The sequence below is a fragment of the Oreochromis aureus genome, linkage group 18 (assembly GCF_013358895.1).
Source record: "Oreochromis aureus strain Israel breed Guangdong linkage group 18, ZZ_aureus, whole genome shotgun sequence".
In the NCBI taxonomy this organism is placed as follows: Eukaryota; Metazoa; Chordata; class Actinopteri; order Cichliformes; family Cichlidae; genus Oreochromis; species Oreochromis aureus.
Window position 1 is genome coordinate 15,354,085 of NC_052959.1, and position 18,914 is coordinate 15,372,998.

The window sequence follows — 18,914 nt, forward strand, 5'->3', positions numbered from 1 at the left end:
ACTGAAACCTTTTGATTTATCTGTCTGTACTCACATCACAACTCTCTTCCAGTCTGGATAGTGTTAGCATGAGTGTTATGCAATATTGCATCTGTTTTATCTTTATTTTGTCCTGACTGATGAGTCACCAACTTAATATTGTCAATCACAACACCATAAGGAGGGGAAAAAATTTGTATTTTGAGTCCCATCTGCAGATGTGCTACATTTAGTAATACTCAACCTAGGGGAGTCTTTTTCTAAAGTCAACAATTCACCTCTCCAAGCAGTGCTGGTTGTTGTGGGATTAAAAGGTCTGTTGCGTAAACTTATAATGTCTGAATTCCAATACTCCTCTTTCGTGTGATTTGGAGATTTGACATTTAGTTCATTGTGAAGATGAAAACCAGAAGAACTTTGGATTTAAATGGACTAGTTACTTTGGTAGAGAAGGGAAGAGAAGGGGGTAAAAGCACATCTGTGATTATACTCACAGGGCCACCACTGCCCTAGGAAGTATAGTGCACAAGCTTTGACCACACATCTTTCTTGTACCAAGACTGCTGGTGACGAATTACAAGGCTGAAATAATTCCCTATGTGTCAGTGTTAGAAGAACTGTTCTTTTGTGTGAGCTCGCTTTTAGTGTGTTTGCAGTTGAACCATATTGTTATAGCCAAAGAATGAGTGGTTTCTAATTCTTCGTGCAAGAATGAAGGTAGTGTGTTGTTTGTCCCTGTTAAAAAGTGCCTCTCTTTCCAAGTAGAAAGCCTGGAAGTCTTGGTCAACCTTGACTTATACTTACTGTCTCTTAAAATGAGTTATCTTAGCAAAGAAAAGATAAAGCCATACATATATATATGAAATTAGTGACAATTTATCACACATTCCATAAAGACATTAAGCCTGGTAATTTCCCTTGGTTGGATACATTTTATAGAGGAAGCCACAAAATAGTACTCCATAACTATTTATGCTGTAAAATGAGAATTAACCTCCAGTTTTTACAAGAAGTGATGTAAGTTTTCCTGCTCCAGCTTGTCCCACTTTTAATTCTCACCTTTTCTCTCTTCTCTGAGGCTGCTGTCACGTCTTTAAGATCAGGAAGCATAAGGAGTGCTAAGTTATGTCAGCTGGGTGAATGGAGGTCAGGTCTCCCCACGGCGACACATGGACAGGAGGACCAGACCCTGAGGACTGGTATCCACATCAGCCCAGGAATCTCTGTAACAGCTGCTGACACCAACTCATCTGTCACGCTGCTGCTCGACTTCCCCTGTCTGATCCAATTAACTCGTTTTCAAATACGCTTCACTGACTCCCTCTATATGAATTAGGACTCATTAATTATCATTCTGATGGCAGCTTCATCTTATTTTATGAATCAAAGCGCATGTAAGTGCCAAGTAATTTTTACCGTAGTGTTTTTTTCTTTGTGTAAAATTTAGAGTGACAAATGTATTCATATTTTTGTTAATGGTTTTAGAAATGGTTTTGTGATGCAAAGCATATGTGTCAGAAGACTTCTGACAGATCACAGGTCTGAGGCCAGACCACAGCCGTAGCAACATGTTGTCAGATCATTTTCAGCACTTTGCAATACGCTATCTAACAAAACAGAAGCCAAAATAAAAACATTTAAAAAAGAAATATGTTCATTGCTCACCAGAAGTCGAATAGCTTCAGCCGCTAATCACGATGTAGACAAACAGTTACTCCACATATGTTGTATTTACCACTTTCTGTGGTTGGAAAAGAACTAAAGCTTTACTGTGGTGTGTTAAAGATCACTGGAGATAACAGTTTAAATGTGCGTTACGCTGGCGTGTGAGTGTCCGCAAGTGTTCGTACCGTATATCGCCAATGTGGAAGGAATTAAAGATGTCTAACCGCACAACATGGGCTCTGAAGGAAACACATTCAGCAAAACTTTCATATGGCTTTAATCTGTTTTCCCTGAAATGACTTCAGCTTTATCTACATGTATGGCAGTTTTCTCATCTAATCTGCTTTCCACCAAAGTCACACACCAAGACCTTTGACAACTGTAAACATGTAGAATATGACTCTGAAGCTAGTGTTGGCTACAATTCCCCTGATACGATCTTGTCATTTCTATGTAAACGAGGAGCAAACATTTTGCCCGTTTTTTGGCATTTTTCTTTTTTTAGTAGAAATGGAAAAATCAACTTTTTAACCACAATGATGGAAAATTGTCAACTCTGAGTTGGCTGTTTTTATCTACCATAATTACCCTCAGACAAGCCAGACATTCAGTAGGTCTTTAAACACATTTCATGTGTTAGATATCTGAGGGTGCTATTTGGACCTATCTGTCAGTCCCCATTTCACAACAGGCCTTCATAGTGTAGCTCTCCCTCAGCTCAAATCAGTCCTCTCAATCAACAGTTTCCAGATCCATGAGGAGACACGCAATCAGTGTTTCTGTTAGCATGTGCATGATTAAATGCGCCATATGATTCAAAGGGTAGAGTTAATGTGCTTTTTGTATATTTATATGGAGGGAAAAAAGCAATGAGGGTTCAGGTCTTCATTACTAAAATGGTTGTTTAAGAACAGAATTACAAGCTGTTGTTATGAATGTCTGATACTGATCAAACGTATTTACACTAATGTGGTTGGGAGCCTCAGACAATTTTAAGTTCTCAACTTCTGATAAACTTCTAAAGGCTAAATGTTTTCATGATGGGTGCTAAACCTTTTCAGTAAATTCTAATGAAACCTTTTAAAGTGCAGTGATGTTGAGTAAACATTTTGACGTTCTTGCTGAAAGTTAAAAGAAGGGATGACTAACACTTTCTGCTATTCTGAGCTAACCTGTAGACGGTTAGCTTAGCATAGCATAAAAAACAAGAAACCTGATTTGTTCTGTTTGTGCAGTTTCCTTTATTCAGTTTAATATCGATTTGATTAACTAGACAGAGCTTCAGAGGTGCTGGTATGTGCATTTTGACACCTTTAGGCAGACCCTAAAAGACCCATCGGAGTTTATGCTAAGCTAACCTATTTCTGTGTTGCAGATCTTATACTTTTGTACATAAACTTGTATTTTCTTTTAGCTTGGCTAAATGTAGACACAAAAAAAGGGTTAATAAAGTACATAAAAATACTCACCTGGTACACCTTTCAAAGACTGTCCACCTCACTCTTCATTCAGTTAGCTTGAGTAATGCTCAAGCTAAACTAAGGTCTTTCTGTGTCTCAGATCTCATACTTTTGTACAAAAACATACCTTTCTGAATGTATATTAAGTATTGCTACATGCAATGCACCACAAGCAATACATGTGGTATACAGTCATAATGTTGTATGATGACTATCCTCAATAGTCACCACCTTATTGGAAAGGAGACCATCAGCCAATTTTCAGCGAGCAGGAGGAAGATATATGGTCAGCAAATGCATCCATTTATATGTGTTAAATTGTCATTGTCACTGTATCATATTTTAATATTACAACATAATTAAAGAATATAATATAAAATGAAGCAAACTTCATAAAAAGTTGAATCTATACTTTTGGTCAAACAAAGATGTCACAGCCTCCAATATTAGGACAGCATTTGTTTTCTAATTTATTATGTCAAATTTGTAACTGTAAACCTTTCTAGTAAGTGTGCAGATTTCCAAATATGGAACTTAAAAAAACTAAAATTTTTATATAGCTTTGGATTAAATGGTGTCCAAGATGTTGGTAATGGTGCCGTACGTATTAATAAATAATGTTGTCATTAGCTCACTTAATGTCATCTTTGGCATGTTTTATGTATCGGGGTACTTGCAGGAGAGTACTGGGGCAGCTTAAAAACTATTTTGCAAGGTTTTTCTTTCAAGAACTACATGATTATGCTGACAGCTGCTATTTATCTTGGCTGTAAGTGAAAACAGTGAAAAAAAGGTAGCCATCAATTTGAATCCAAAATCTGTTTAAGGGAATATGTCAGGACGGAAGATCCTGACATCATCAACACGTTATGATTTCTAGACACAGAATATTACCTTAATCTGTCTTAACCTTAAGTGAAACCCCGATTCAAGGCATGCGGGTAAGAGACAGAAAAACACTGTAACATTTCATGCTTTTGCAGAACTAAATGACTAACACTCTATAACCATCCATCAAAAAAGTCTTTGTGTGATGAGGATGTGCAGTTATAATGACGCTTTTTATTTTATCCTCTTATTGCTCTCCTTTCAAAGCTTCATAGCACAGAATGTCGCATTGTTTATGATTTTAATGCTGTTTTGGGAATTAAGGAATATTGCTACTAATATTTTTTATTATTGTTGTTTTAAGTGTTATACTTTAGTCTTGTTATGATTTATGGTCCTTGCTCAGCTGTGAAAGATACATAACAACTTAAAAAGTAAAAAAAGTAAAGCATCATAAAAAATGATTGTGCATAGACAATTCTCTTGTTTTTGCTACACCTTGTGACAGAAATGTTACGTGTCATTTCAATCAAGCGTACTAACAGAGAATCTCATGCAGTGTAATGTCAGCTGCAACAAAATATTTCTGTCTTCACATAATCTCATAAGGATTTCTCACTGTGTGCTTGAAACTCATACTTGCACTTGTTTTAAAAACATGAGGAAAAAATGCAAACCACAAGCCATGACTAATCCTGCTTACCAGATCCTAGCCTAATTGAAAAATAACTGTGATGTTAAAGCCAAGATTTTCCACTGTCATGAACAAAACACAAAGTAAGGTTATTGCTGTTGTTGTTTTCAGGCATTGTTTTTGAATTGTCTCCATTATCAAGCTCAGGTTGAAGATGAGAAGTTTCCATGTCCAATTAGGCAGACTAGACTAGTACTTTTATATTTCTTACCTTCAGAAAGCTTTCATTTATATCCTTTCATATTACGTACACACACACAGGGCGAATAAGAATTGACATACACCCTGATGCATTTTTATCCCATGCAGGCTAACTCATTTGTGGACCAGAGGTGCGTGGGTTATTCTAAAGACAGTTCAGAGTTTTTCTTTTTTCCCAAAGAAATAATACAGAACAGGAGCAAAGACATGCATCGCATTAAAGAAACCATAAAATGAAATTAATCCTGCTGGGAAAAGTTCTCTTACATCTGCTGTTAGTGTGGCGTATATTTCCCAGCATGGGAAAAATTCACAGTGTACAAAAATGCAAAATTTAAATGGTCACACTGTCAACTTTTATAGTGACATGCATGAAATAGTTTCTCTTTGTCCTATGAAGCTATGCAAATCTCATCACCTCCCGCACAGCATGCCCCCACAACAAAGCGTATGGATAGACTTTAAAGTTCCATTTGCAGACTTTTTTGTAACATTTAAGCATACAGAAGATGGAGGTCTTTCTTCTTTTGATATTAAATACATTTGTGAATTAAAAATGAGAAGAAATTGATTGGTATGTTTTAGTGTTAAAGTCCGTTCAGATACTTTTGTCTGACTCTCTCTTTACAAAATCATTGAAAGCAACTGCTAACAAACAGAAAATGACTCAAAAGAAGTTGCAATTTTTGTAATAAGTACAGAGGAAAGCAATGAAAACTGTTTCCATCGTTAGGAAGCAGTTATGCCATTTATGATGCACTTAATTTACCAAAATCAGTCACTTGTTGGGGGGGTTGTCAGCAGAAACACAACATTAATGCTTCATGACATTTACAGCTAAATTTTTGGCAAGTGAATCTCTGCATGCATGCGCCTGATTGTGACATTTGTTGTGTTCCTACAAACACAATTTAAGAGAAGGAACATTTCATGCAGTTTCATGCAGTGCTAAGTGACCAAAGGTAAAAAGACCTGATAATATTGGTGTTACAGTATTGCCTACTGTAATACATGGTTCAGTGTGTAACCTCTAGTTGATTTCTCTGACTTGTCACAGTTTTCACAATAAATACTACATGTTACCATCTATGTTGCTTATTATAACATATTTAAATTTAACATTACTTTTGAGCTTTTGTTATACTTTATTCTACTCCATAAAATGTCCAATACTTTGATAAAAACATTGGGTATTTTAAAATAAACCCATTGTCTCTATATGAGGTCATACTTTTGGTTCAAAGATAATGCATAGTTTTTATACTTATCGGGTCCAAACAATCTCAAATAGCTAAGAGAACTTTAAATAAATACATCCTAAACTAGATCTCCGGTCTCAGGAGGTTAGAATTAGAATGGCATTAGGGAAAACGTGTTTTTCTTCCATGCTAATGAGAAGCTAGATACCACTCGCATATCAATTTGATACTATAGCCACAAGCCATAGGGCTTAGTACAACAAATACTGCAGATGCAGGAGAAACACTCTAAATCTAGCGGAGGAAATACCAAATAAATGTATTATCTCCCAGAAAGAAAACAAATATGTATCTGTTCTCTCTGGGAGGTCTATGGCTATACGAGACACAAGAGGCAGTTTTTAAAAGAAGTATTTTTGTCATTGGGGATATCAGATCAGACTTCTCTTTTTTTCCCCATACAAATCTTATTCTGGTGATTTTACTCTGCACTCTGACGAAATTAATTAAAAAACCTCTGATTCATATCTACATATGCCTTTTTCTAATAACAAGGACCGAAGAGCTTTGTAAGAGTTGAAAGGAATCTTTCAGCTTGATAAAAAGAAAGTCAAGGCAACTTAATTAATCACTGCAGGCTTTACTCTGGAGGCATAGTGTAATTGAAAGTGTCCTAGATTCACAGTTGTCTGCTAATGCAAGTTTGAAAGATGGCTAGAAAGCCCTGTTATAGAACCAAATCTAAGGCTCAGCAACACATACTGATGTTCCAAGGTTACGTCTTAACTTCTGGAAGAAAGGTAAATTCTCTGTAATGACTACGCCATTATTGAGCATATGGTGAGCCATTCATCTCTGTCCATCGTCCAGGGAGGAGTTTGCCACTAACGGCACCTCAGATACTGCTGCTGAAGGACAGATGTTATCTTTCAGTAGCTATGCTGTCTTTCAGTGACAATAATACTATCATTGGTCTTTTTTGTTATTTGGAAAATATTGCTATTCATATATATATGTTATTAAAAAATAAACAAACATCTGACCCATTCATCACCAGCAAACCCACAGTGGATTTTTATAGAGTTAAATACTTATATAGACCATATATATTTATATGGGAGACTGAATTTACATCATTATTTAAAGGAGACTATTTGTTATTTCTAAGTCATTATTCTTTCTCTAGAGTTCCCCAAGAACTCCAGTTTTTGAGGAAACATTTTACATTCATGATGACATACATGGTGCAACAAGTGCTGCTTAAATAGACAAACCTGCTCAGATTTATCACCTAATTGTGCAGGTGTACCATTTTAACATATCTATAGCGTGGATCTTCAGGGAGGAGGTGGATGATGGAACCGAACGAGGGAGTGAATACTTGGTGTGGGATATTCAGTCTGATCCAAATTGAATTCTGGGGTCCTTGTGTGCTGAATCCATCCATCCATCCATCTTCATCCGCTTTATCCGAGGCCGGGTCGCGGGGGCAGCAGCCTAAGCAGAGAAGCCCAGACCTCCCTCTCCCAGCCACCTCCTCCAGCTTATCCGGGGAACACCAAGGCGCTTCCCAGGCCAGCCGAGAGATATAATCTCTCCAGCGTGTCCTGGGTCTGCCCTGGGCCTCCTCCGGTGGGACATGCCCGAACACCTCACCCAGGAGGCGCCCCCAGGAGGCATCCTTGTCAGATGCCCGAACCACCTCAACTGGCTCCTTTCGATGTGGAGGAGCAGCGGCTCTACTCTGAGCCCCTCCCGGATGGCCGAACTTCTCACCCTATCTCTAAGGGAGAGGCCAGCCACCCTTCGGAGGAAGCTCATTTCTGCCGCTTGTATCCGCGATCTCGTTCTTTTCGGTCACTACCCACAGCTAAATGGCCATAGGTGAGGGTAGGGACGAGATCGACCTGTAAATTGAGAGCTTTGCTTTTTCACTCAGCTCCCTCTTTACCACGACGGACCGGTGCAGCGTCCGCATCACTGCAGCCGCAGCACCAATCCGCCTGTCGATCTCCGGCCCCCTCTCCCATCACTCGCGAACAAGACCCCGAGATACTTGAACTCCTCCACTTGGGGCAGGAACTCATCCCGACCCGGAGTGGGCACTCCACCCTTTTCCGGCTGAGAACTATGGCCTCAGATTTGAGGTGCTGATCCTCATTCCCGCTGCTTCACACTGGCCGCGAACTGCTCCAGTGCGAGCTGGAGGCCTTCACCTGATGAAGCCAACAGAACCACATCATCCGCAAAAAGCAGAGATGAGATTCTGAGGCCACCGGGCGAAAGCCCTCCGCCACTTGGCTGCACTCTAGAAATCCTGTCCATAAAATTATGAACAGAACCGGTGACAAAGGGCAGCTCTGGCGGAGCCCATCACCCACCGGGAACGAGTCCGACTTATTGCCGGCAATGCGAACCAAACTCTTGCAACGGTTGTATAGGGATCGAATGGCCCGTAGCAATGGGCCAGACACCCCATACTCCAGATGCAGGACAACACCTCCCACAGGACACCCGAGGGACACGGTCGAATGCCTTCTCCAAGTCCACAAAACACATGTAGACTGGTTGGGCAAGGTCCCATGCACCCTCGAGTATCCTCGAGAGGATAAAGAGCTGGTCCAGTGTTCTGCACCAGGACGAAAACCGCTTTGTTCCTCCTGTATCTGAGGTTCGATCTTATTCTTGTCCTTTCCAGCACCCTGGCATAGACTTTCCCAGGAGGCTGAGGAGTGTGATCCCCTGTAGTTGGAACACACCCTCCGGTCTCCCTTCTTAAAGATGGGGACCACCACCCGTGTGCCAGTCCAGGGTACTGCCCCTGATCTCCACGCAACATTGTAGAGGCGTGTCAACCAGGACAGCCCTGTACGTCCAGAGCCTTCAGGAATTCGGGCGGACCTCATCAACACCAGGGGCTCTGCCACCAAGGAGTTGTTTAACTGCCTCAGTGACCTCGCCCGGAAATTGGCGGGTCATTCCCTCATCCCCAGACTCTGCTTCCTCCTCGGAAGACGTGTCAGTGGGATTAAGGAGGTCCTCAAGTATTCCTTCCACCGCCTGACAATTTTCTCAGTCGACGCCAGCAGCGCTCCGCCAGCACTATACACAGTGCAGGTAGAGCACCGCTTTCCCCTCCTGAGACGCCTGACGGTTTGCCAGAATCTCTTCGAGGCAGTCCGAAAGTCTTTTCCATGGCCTCTCCGAACTCCTCCCACACCCGACAGTTTTTGCTTTCAGCCACTGCCTTTCAGCCGCATTCCGCTTGGCCTGTCGATACCTGTCGGTGGAAAATGCTTCCGGAGTCCCACAGGCTAACCAAGCCCGACAGGACTCCTTCTTCAGCCTGGTGGCTCCCTTCACCTCTGGTGTCCACCATTTGGTTCGGGGTTACCACCACGGCAGGCACCAACCACCCTGCGGCCGCAGCTCACTGCAGCAGCTTTGCAATGGAGACGCTGAACATGGTCCATTCGGACTCAATGTCCCCAGTCTCCCTCGGAATGCTGTTGAAGCTCTGCCGGAGGTGTGCAGAGCTTCAACTTAACCTGACAGTTAAAGTTTCTGCAGTCCCCTTCAGCCTGTTACCCACTACTCTCTACCTCACCTTTGGACTATTGAAAATTCTTTTTGGTTTCAGTGCTCTGAAAACTGTTCCTCCTCGCAGTTTGGGGTGGAAGCCAACTTTGTATGAGTGAAAGAACTTGGGAAACAGACACTGCAGAGGAATTTCAAATGCTGAATATGTAAAATAAAAATGAATAATATGCAAGTAGAAGTAAAAGGTGAAAAACATGTTGTGATCACAGGTCTCTGTGCCCCAAAGACGTCTGAAACCTTACTTATACATTTAGAGACAAACTAACTGTGGCTGTCAGCTTAAAACTGTCATCCGTGACACACGGGGTCTACAGTAACGGTTGCAGTGTTAACGGGTGATGTGTTTTCTGCCCTCGCTTGTATGGATGCACTTAGCTTTTGCATTTTATTCTGTGCTAACAGGAAACATCTTGAAACGCAGTACTTTTTCATTGCATGTTTTAAAGTGATCACAGTCTGAGGAGGCAGGTTTTTGAAGCTTGCGGTTTTTTCTGTCGGCTTGAAAGAGTTAGCGTTGCTATGTGTCTTCACAGTATGCTTAGCGGTGGCCTGTTTCACAGAAATAAATGAAAAAAAATAACATGAGAAATATTTTAGAGAGAAGAATATGCAAGTTTTAAATCACATCAAGACTTTGGGGTTTCTAATTGCCAGTCATCCAACCAACAGCAAAGTGATTATTATCACTCAAGAACTCATCCCCAAGACAATATTTTTTCCAGGAAATATCCCTGTCACTCTTTTTCTCTTCATTTAATGTTACACAATCTGTATGCCACTGCTATATCCATGCCATTTTTAGTATTTCTTCCCCCCTTTAGTTCTTCTTGTATATTCTTGTGGAGAATTTTGACATTTAAGTTGTTTTTTTCCTCCAACCTAAACCTACTCAGGGTTTTTCTCGGCTTCAGTTTTTCCCCTTTTAACCCAACCTCTACTCAGTTCCTGTGTCTTAAATGCTACTATCTCTGCTATAGAGATTAAATTTAACCCCCGCTGCTGCCTCTCTGCTAGCGTAACTAAACTCACACAGTCAGAAAAAAAATAAAGGAAAGAGAGTGTTGAGACGATGGAGAACTACGAGTGATAAGAGCCACGAGGTAAACAGAAGTAAATGCAACTCATTATCTCCTTTTCTTGTCCCCCATTTTTACTTTAATCTCTTGAGCGGATGGGGGAGAGCAGACACTCCCCAACTAACTGCCCATTGGCCTACAGGCATTTAGAGGAGATTTTAACAGTTGTAGAGGGAGGGAGGGAGAGAGCGCTGGCAGTGCAGAGATCCTTGACTCGTTGGCTCTGGCCTGTCAGCAGGTGGTAGAGAGAGAGTTGCTGAGTGACACTCGGTCTGTCAGAGAAAAGACAGAAAGAAGAAAGGTAGAAAGGAGAGAAAGTTAACAAAGCCCCCCCTAAGGGTAAGACATATTCATATTCTTTTCATTTTTAAGTGCCATTTCTAACTTGGATAAGTTAACTATATGCTCCTTTTCTTTTTTTGGAGGATTCAAATATTGCTTCACTCTTGCTTAGGATATTTTTATTTGTGCATTTCTTTTTGTCTGTTCTACCTTCCTTTAGCCTTTTCCTTATTTTTAGAACCCTGTTTACCTCTTTTTTACTCAGAAGGTTTGAGGGGTGATAATGAGACACAACGTCAGATTTTCTGCTGTTAGTTACATGACAGAAAATGAGCTAAACTGAGACCCAGAATTTATCAAGTGTCCCAGGACCAAAGCTGTTCTTGCATTAGTCTGGGTTTGCTTTGCAGGACTTGGTTTAAGAGAAGGTTTTTTAAAACTTGTGAGCAATACAGACTGATTTATGATGACGTTTGACACAATCAACAACCTGTGAGCATTTCATGCTTAATTTGCATAATCAAAGCATGCTTCTTAGTGTATTTCAATGAAATATTAGGAACATGCATTCAGGTAAACATTTATGAATGAAAAAAAAATATATAGATCATCTTAATGTATTATAAATGTGATCAGTGTGATTATTTTCCCATCAGAGTAACTGTGACAGCCTCAGTTTCTCTAACGGTGTATTAAAAATATCATGAATATGATTGTTGTCATGATAATCCCATGCTGTTTGACAATAAAGCTGCCATTATAGATTTTCCTCTGTGACAATAACAAAAATGATTAGTATTCAATTATGTGCTGAGGTGAGAAATGTTCTCACAGGACTGTTGATCCAGTAGATTTACCTTTAATGCTACTGTACTGGCACCGCGATTTCACAGAAGCCCTCGCAAAATGAGCTACAGATGTGGGCCTTGAGCCATGCAAAATGATAGAGGGGGGAGAGCGAGACCCGCAACCCTGAGTGGGGGGCTTATAAAATGTGTTCACATTGCATAATGTTACTGCTTTCATGGAAACATCAGTTATTTTATTTACTCAAACTGCCTGAAAATGACCCTACTGCAAAGCTATTGAAAACACTTTTATTATTAGAAAAGCTAATCTATGTCAGGTATTTAGCTGCTTTATTAATGCTTTTTCACTGGGTTCTTCTGTCAGCCCACTGAGGGGAATTAAGTCTCTGTGGTTCTGATGAAGCGAGGTCCTTATCGAGGTCTCCTTGTGGTCTATGTAGCAGTAGGAGACAGACAGAATCATGAAGATATGAGCTCTGCTCTCAGACGATAATTGCTTTCAGCTTTGTTTTATTCATTCTCGTTTCCATGTTCTGTCTGCGAGTTGCCGTGTGTGGAAGGAAGAGAGGAAAGGAGAGGAACGTCTACAAGTTTGCAAGTTTGCACATGAGGCACGACCTTACCTCTTCTCATCCTCCGGCTTGTCGGTTTGTTCCAGAGAGATTAGTCCAGAGTTGAAATCCGGTGAAACAGTCAGCCTTTTGTCTGATATTTAATGGCTCTCTAGAGAGGATAGGGCAAATGTGCAAAGACTGACCGGGCCTTATTCTACTTCACGTTTCTCTCTCGGAGTCTGTATTCCCGATACGAGCTTTCCTCTGCAGCTGTTTGTTTTTCTTTTTATGTGCGGTTGCCTTTTCTCCCCTTTCTCTGTATTCTTGTGGCCTATTGTTTAACACGGTGAGGTTTCAAAGGCTTTGACAGAGAAACACACAAATGCACAATCATCCCTCACAGCTTGTCAAGCAGCCTTTAGTGAAAGGTGGCTGCCAGTCCAGACAGTCTTGTCTCAGGGCGAATACATTTCTCTTGTTACCTTTGGAGGTCTCCTCCACTGCTTCTGGAGGCCATATATACCAAGTTTCAAAAACAGTACACAGATGGGCAGAGTGAACAAATATTATATCAGCAAACACTTTACTAACACAGCGTTGCTTTCAAAGGAAAGTTATTGTCAGGAAGGACTGTGTTTACGAACACACTGAATTAGGTTTGTGTTGGCTTGAAAGCCATAATGAAATGCTGAATGACCCATGTGGAAAGCCCATCGGTTTCCCTGCTTTATCCTGCAGTCTAGAGTCATTACTGGCAGTCAGCTGAATTATGTTTCCAAATCAACTGGACGCCAAAGCCAGAAAGCTCACTTTTACAATAATCGAAAATATATCATGGTTTATGTCATGGCAGATACTGAATTCTACACCTTTATTTAGAGCCCATCTGTTTCATTCATTGATATTTAATCTTGCCTGTCAATTTACATTTAATCACCCCCTCTTCCACTAGTCCATTAGTGGAACGAATGATTGGTACCTAATAAATCATACTGGCTTATTTGTTCTATACTGTCCTTCACATTTATACATTCATATGCCAATTATCCATCACCCCACCTTCTATTTCTCTCACAGACTGTAAATTGAGATGGGATTAGTCACTCTGATGTCAACCAATAGTACTGAAACACCTACATTAATGTTTTGGCTCCCTCATTGTTGCCTTTTGGAGCCAAAAGTAACCATATTTGGATGACAGGGAGTTGTTATGTGATGTTAGTAAGGTTGGTAGGTTAATAAAATACTTGAATTTCAAACAGCAAAACTGGAGCCCAAAGTCTGCACTACAAAGCGAAGAAAAAAAATTTCCTATGCTACAAAATGCACAACAGTTCAGTGAGTTGAATTAGGAAGGTGAGGCCTCGCAAACAGTACCTTTCAATCAAAACACATCCCTAGTTTTATTAAAGTCCAACAGGATGAGTTGTAAAGAAAAAAAAAAGGTAAAATTAGCTATAGATAACATTTTTGTAACAGGCTTTAAACCTGCCTGTGTTTCAGAGCTGACAGTGCTGCAATGTGCACGCTTACAAAGAGGGTCTGGAAAATGAAAAATATGAAAACATTGAACAAAATAATTTTTTCACTTATAATAAGAGTACCATCTGGAAATTCCAGTCTTTTGTAGCATTTAAAATAGACTAGCTCCTGATATTTTATGTTTTTTGTGGTCCAACTGTTCATAATTGCTCAAACCAGCATGAAAATTAAAATAGCATAATTTTCATTTATAACACTGAGAATTTGATATCAAAAAGGATTATATATGTTTTATTTTGCAATATTGTGAAACCCTATATTACTAATTATATAACTTTCAAACTTGACACAGTTTCTCTTTCGCAATGCGATTTGTTTTATTAGTGTGTGTCAAATATGAGACTTACACAGAACTGCTTTAACTTTTTAAATACATAATTCAACTAGCTAGTACTCAGACATTTTTTGATGCATCTGTCTCACATTACATATCGAGATTTAATATTATGATCAGAAAGACCAGTGACAATTTGAGGCTTCTATCTTTAATACTTTTTGACACATTCATGTTCAAACATGACCTCAGATGTCCATTAGCAAAAGAAAAAAAAAGAAAAAGAAAGAAAGCAGGTGGATGAGACTTTGGACAAAAATAAATACAAATACTACAAAAAATGTAACTAAAACTAAATTTCACAGCAAGCAATATACTGTATATGTCCAAACTTGAGCAGTAACATTTTTTGTTGAAAATGGTCAAGCGGAAGGACCACAATGATTCAAGACAGTGTTGGACCAGTCTCTAGAGGCTTTTCAAAGAACTGCAGTTTTTTCACACTGTAGCACTGGCACAATTTTTTTTTTAGCCCCAGTGGTGTCCATCCATCCATCCATCCATCCATCCATCCATCCATCCATCCATCCATCCATCCATCCATCCATCCATCCATCCATCCATCCATTCAAATGTAACTGCCCCAGTTCCCTCTTTATCCCATTTCCTTTCTCCATTAATTCCTCCATCTGTCTGTCTTTCCAACATGAGGACAGTCTCAGCAGTCAGACACGGCCCTGTGCTATGCTTGGAAAGTCACACTGCAGTCTCCTCCAAGAGAAATAAGAAAAGGCCTTGAAAATGGCAAGCATCAAATAAAACCTTGACAGGGAGCTATAAACATGCTTGTTAAGCATCTCTGTGAGCCCGTGCTCAGTGCTATTACACACCATACTATACCGTTTGTAATGTGGCTAACTGCTAGAGTGTCAGTGATTCCAACACACACTCTCCATCACTTCTTCCCTTACCTATTCACTCTCCCTCACCCACTGATCCATCTGATTCTCGTTCCTGTTTTCCGCTCTCCATACCCCTCACTTTATTTCCATTTTCCTGTCTTAAACCCTTAATCTCAGTTTTACGATCCTAAGATTTGGCCATTGACAAAAGACCTTCTAAAGTCTAGTTTTTCACCACAGCATAGGGTAAAAGACACAGCATGTCTGTGATGTCATAGCTTGGATTGTTTGCACAGGCACCGGTCTCTGACCTCAAGCCTTTGACCAGCAGTAGTTAAATACACAGCTAAAATAACCAAGCTGGATATATTGAGTTTGAACTGGTCATGATAATTACACGTGCATTTGCCTCCCTAAAAAAAGCACTGGGAACTCTGAATCACAAACCTACTTGAGTTGTGTGCATTCATTTGAGCTAGAACTCATATTCCAGCACTTAACTCAAAATAAAATGTGATGACTCGAGGAAGAGAAGCTTTCCACTTTAGAGTTTGAAAATATGTCATGTATAACTGCATGTAACCTAACTTTAACTCAAAATGTCAGATATTGTCATATTCTCAGTTTCCTAGGATCCCTGCTTAGATTATATGTTAATCTGATAATGGTGTCATCATGGTATTGGTTTTTACTTCTGCTTGTTGACAACTTAATATTCTGGCCAATGCTCTCTCTCAATGTCTAATGGGATTTTAAGTATTAGTTTCTCTGTCTGCACATTATTTTTTAACTTTTCCAGCTGTTTTAGTCTTTGATGCTCGAAGAGAAAATGTTTTGATAGATTTCCAAGTCATACATATTTTCCACTTCAAAATTTCACATTTCGAGCAAACAGGAATAAATCTCAAAATAAGAGAGCTGTTTTTGTTCAGCTCTTAGAGTTTATAGTAAAGTTGAGCTAAAACACTGAAATAAAACTGAGTAATAGTTATTTTTGTATATCGTGACATGCCGGAAAAGCCTGAGAAATATTTGCTGGTTTTATTTGTGCAGTAGTATATTTGGTCCTGTATTGGACCCAGTGGAGCCACTCAGTTCACATGAATAGTATAGGCCTGTGAGACTGAAGCCATGTATACACTCTGAAAGCTGCTGTTTCAGCTCCTCCCCCTTTAAGCAAACCTGATTGGCTGCCCCTCATAAGCAGAGGGTGGGATTGCTGTGCTCACAACCAGAGCTGTATGTCTGACCATAGTAAGGAAATTTGGGTTCATACGGATTATTTGCACATACGCTGACCTCAGTAATGAAAACTTTATCCATGTTGACCATTTGCATTCAATATTGTAGTGTATGACAGGAAATGTATCCACTTTAAGCATCTATGCAATTGTCTGATGCTACAGAGTTTCCATTTATCAAGCATGACAGGGTTTCTTCTTCTTCTTCTTCTTTCTTCTTCACTTGATTAGAGGTTTTGTGTTTCCATAGACCACATGAGCTCAGCCCAGTTAGCTCATGTGTTCCTTCAAGCCACCTTTTAAACTTTTGTACCAGAAAGTTCAATTCAAACCAAAGTCCGGCAAAAGGGCTATTGAAGCTTGAGCAGGATTTCTATTTTGAAAGCATGTAATTTGGCTTCCCGGGGAAGCCGCTGCAAGGTTTTAAGTTCACATGACATCACTGTCATTAGACACAATGACATCATCACCGAGGACAAGCTTCTGCATTCGCTGAAGCTTTGAAATGCCTGACTGAGCACAATTTATGGTTTAAGATCTCTGCCAAAGTGATGACTATTCACTTTCTACTGCCACACTGTGGAACGAGAGCACCATTAGGACACACACAGGGTGACATAACGGTTCAGGTTTCTTGTGATTAAATATACAGTAGTCTGCCCCACTGAATCTAATGTAACTTATGTATTTCTGTCCTCAGCTCTGTATAAAACACTGTTAAAGGTACAAATCTGGGCCTTTGTCAGCCACGAGACACAGGTTCAGTCAGGCGCAACAACAGACGCCTACAGTTTCAGGGGTTTGTTACACACAGTTATTGCCAAAGATACAGTCTGTACAAAATGTATAGTCCAGCACTAAAAAACAGATGGGATATTTCATCTCCATATGCTTTTGATCATACCAATGTGAGAGTCCTCGAAGTAAATTTGATGTACCTCACACTGAGCTGTGAGGTGTTAAATGTTATTGTCTTTGATTTCAAACACAGACTAGCAGGCAACTGTCTGGAGGACCCAAGACTCCTAGGCCCCCCAGTATGAGATATAATTTCTGTCTACGCAATTTGACTAACCACACATGCACGAATTCTGCTTTAAAAACTGGTTTTAAGAGATTTGGTGTTTAAGTTGGATTTTTCTCTTATGTTGCAAAATAATGTTCTGTCCAGCTGTTTTAACCTTTTTTGTTAAATATTTTTTTTTATTAAAACTACATCAATTTTTTTTATTCACTTCTTACATTTCACTGTATAAAATGTGTGTGTGTGTGTGTGTTTTCTGTGGAAAGGATGAATGAAAGTTCAACAGTAAATTGTGTGATACTTAACAGCTGGAAACTCCATAACCTCATACTGTAGCACATTAATCCATCCATTCATTTTCTTCTGCTTCAATGGCAGTCGTGGCAAAAAAGTACATCCTCTTTCAATTACGAGGTTTTACATGTCAGTACACAATAATCTGGTCTTTAGCAGGTCTTAAAATTAGATTAATACAAACACAAGTGAACAATAACACATGACATATTACACAGTTTCAATATTTATTTAATAAAAATGAAGCCAAAATACAGAAGCAGCATATAAAAAATTAAGTCCACACTTTCTGCTTCCATTAGAATTAACAATCTGAACTCAGAACACAATCCGCCCACCTATAAGCTGTTGAATCGTGAGGTATACTTAATTTTTCACATATAGCTCATGCATTTTGGCCTAAATAAATAACTACTACAACAACACAGTGTTGTTTACCAGATTTTAAAACCTACTCAGAATGAGCTTATTTTTTTATGTGTTGATATGTAAAACTACAATTCCCTTTCTGTGACTGTATGAACAAGACGAAGCTGATACCATTGGAGTTTTGTTATTTATATGCTTGAAGATATGTAAGATGCAGCACTATTGTTAAAGGAAAGATGATTATGAGGTAGTTAGTATTTTTTTCCAAGCTTAGCTAATAAGTTCTACCACACTTTGTACTCTTTTCATAAGAAGATTTTTTTTATACACGTATAATTCAGAAGGGAGTACACCACACACATGAAGAAAACGGTCTGCCATGTTTCCATGGGCTTCCTCACACTCCTGGGATCTTCAGACCATAGAACACACACGTAGAGTTCATATCCAGTCATTGTTAGACTATGTGCACCCGCAACCTCTGCTAACAGAGTCCACTGATTCATGTCAGTTCTTTAAGACACTTCGTGACATTTTCCAAATCTTGCTGGGCCAAAGGCAACAAATTCTAATGGTAAAAAGATATATTCAGAGTGAGTTTTGAAACTGAAGATCTAGTAACAATTTTACAGCTGGTCCTTATCCAGTGATTGTGTATAGGGAAAATGGTTTTGGGGTAACTGTGTGTCACAAGATGAATGAAGAAGGTGGAGTAACAAAGTATGACAGCTTAACCAAACCTGCCAGCAACAAACTCTCAGACTGAAAGTGAACAAGTTCCCGAATGTTGATTTTATTTTTGCATGTCAGAGTTGTTTTATATGTTGAAACATAAAACATAAGTGACCTCAGTTGCACAAATACCACAAATAATAATTTTCTTCTTTTTATTAATACTATTATTAAGATTCTTTAAATATG

At 39.5% G+C, this 18,914-nt stretch overlaps 1 protein-coding gene across 1 annotated transcript in view; it reads left to right on the plus strand.

Moving 5' to 3' along the window:
* The first annotated feature begins 10,902 nt into the window (after positions 1 to 10,902).
* tnn (tenascin N) overlaps positions 10,903 to 18,914 on the plus strand; it is a 39,955-nt gene continuing 31,943 nt past the window's right edge. The window contains 1 exon segment of the mRNA XM_039601665.1: positions 10,903 to 11,041. The gene's annotated coding sequence lies outside the window, so the exon portion shown is untranslated.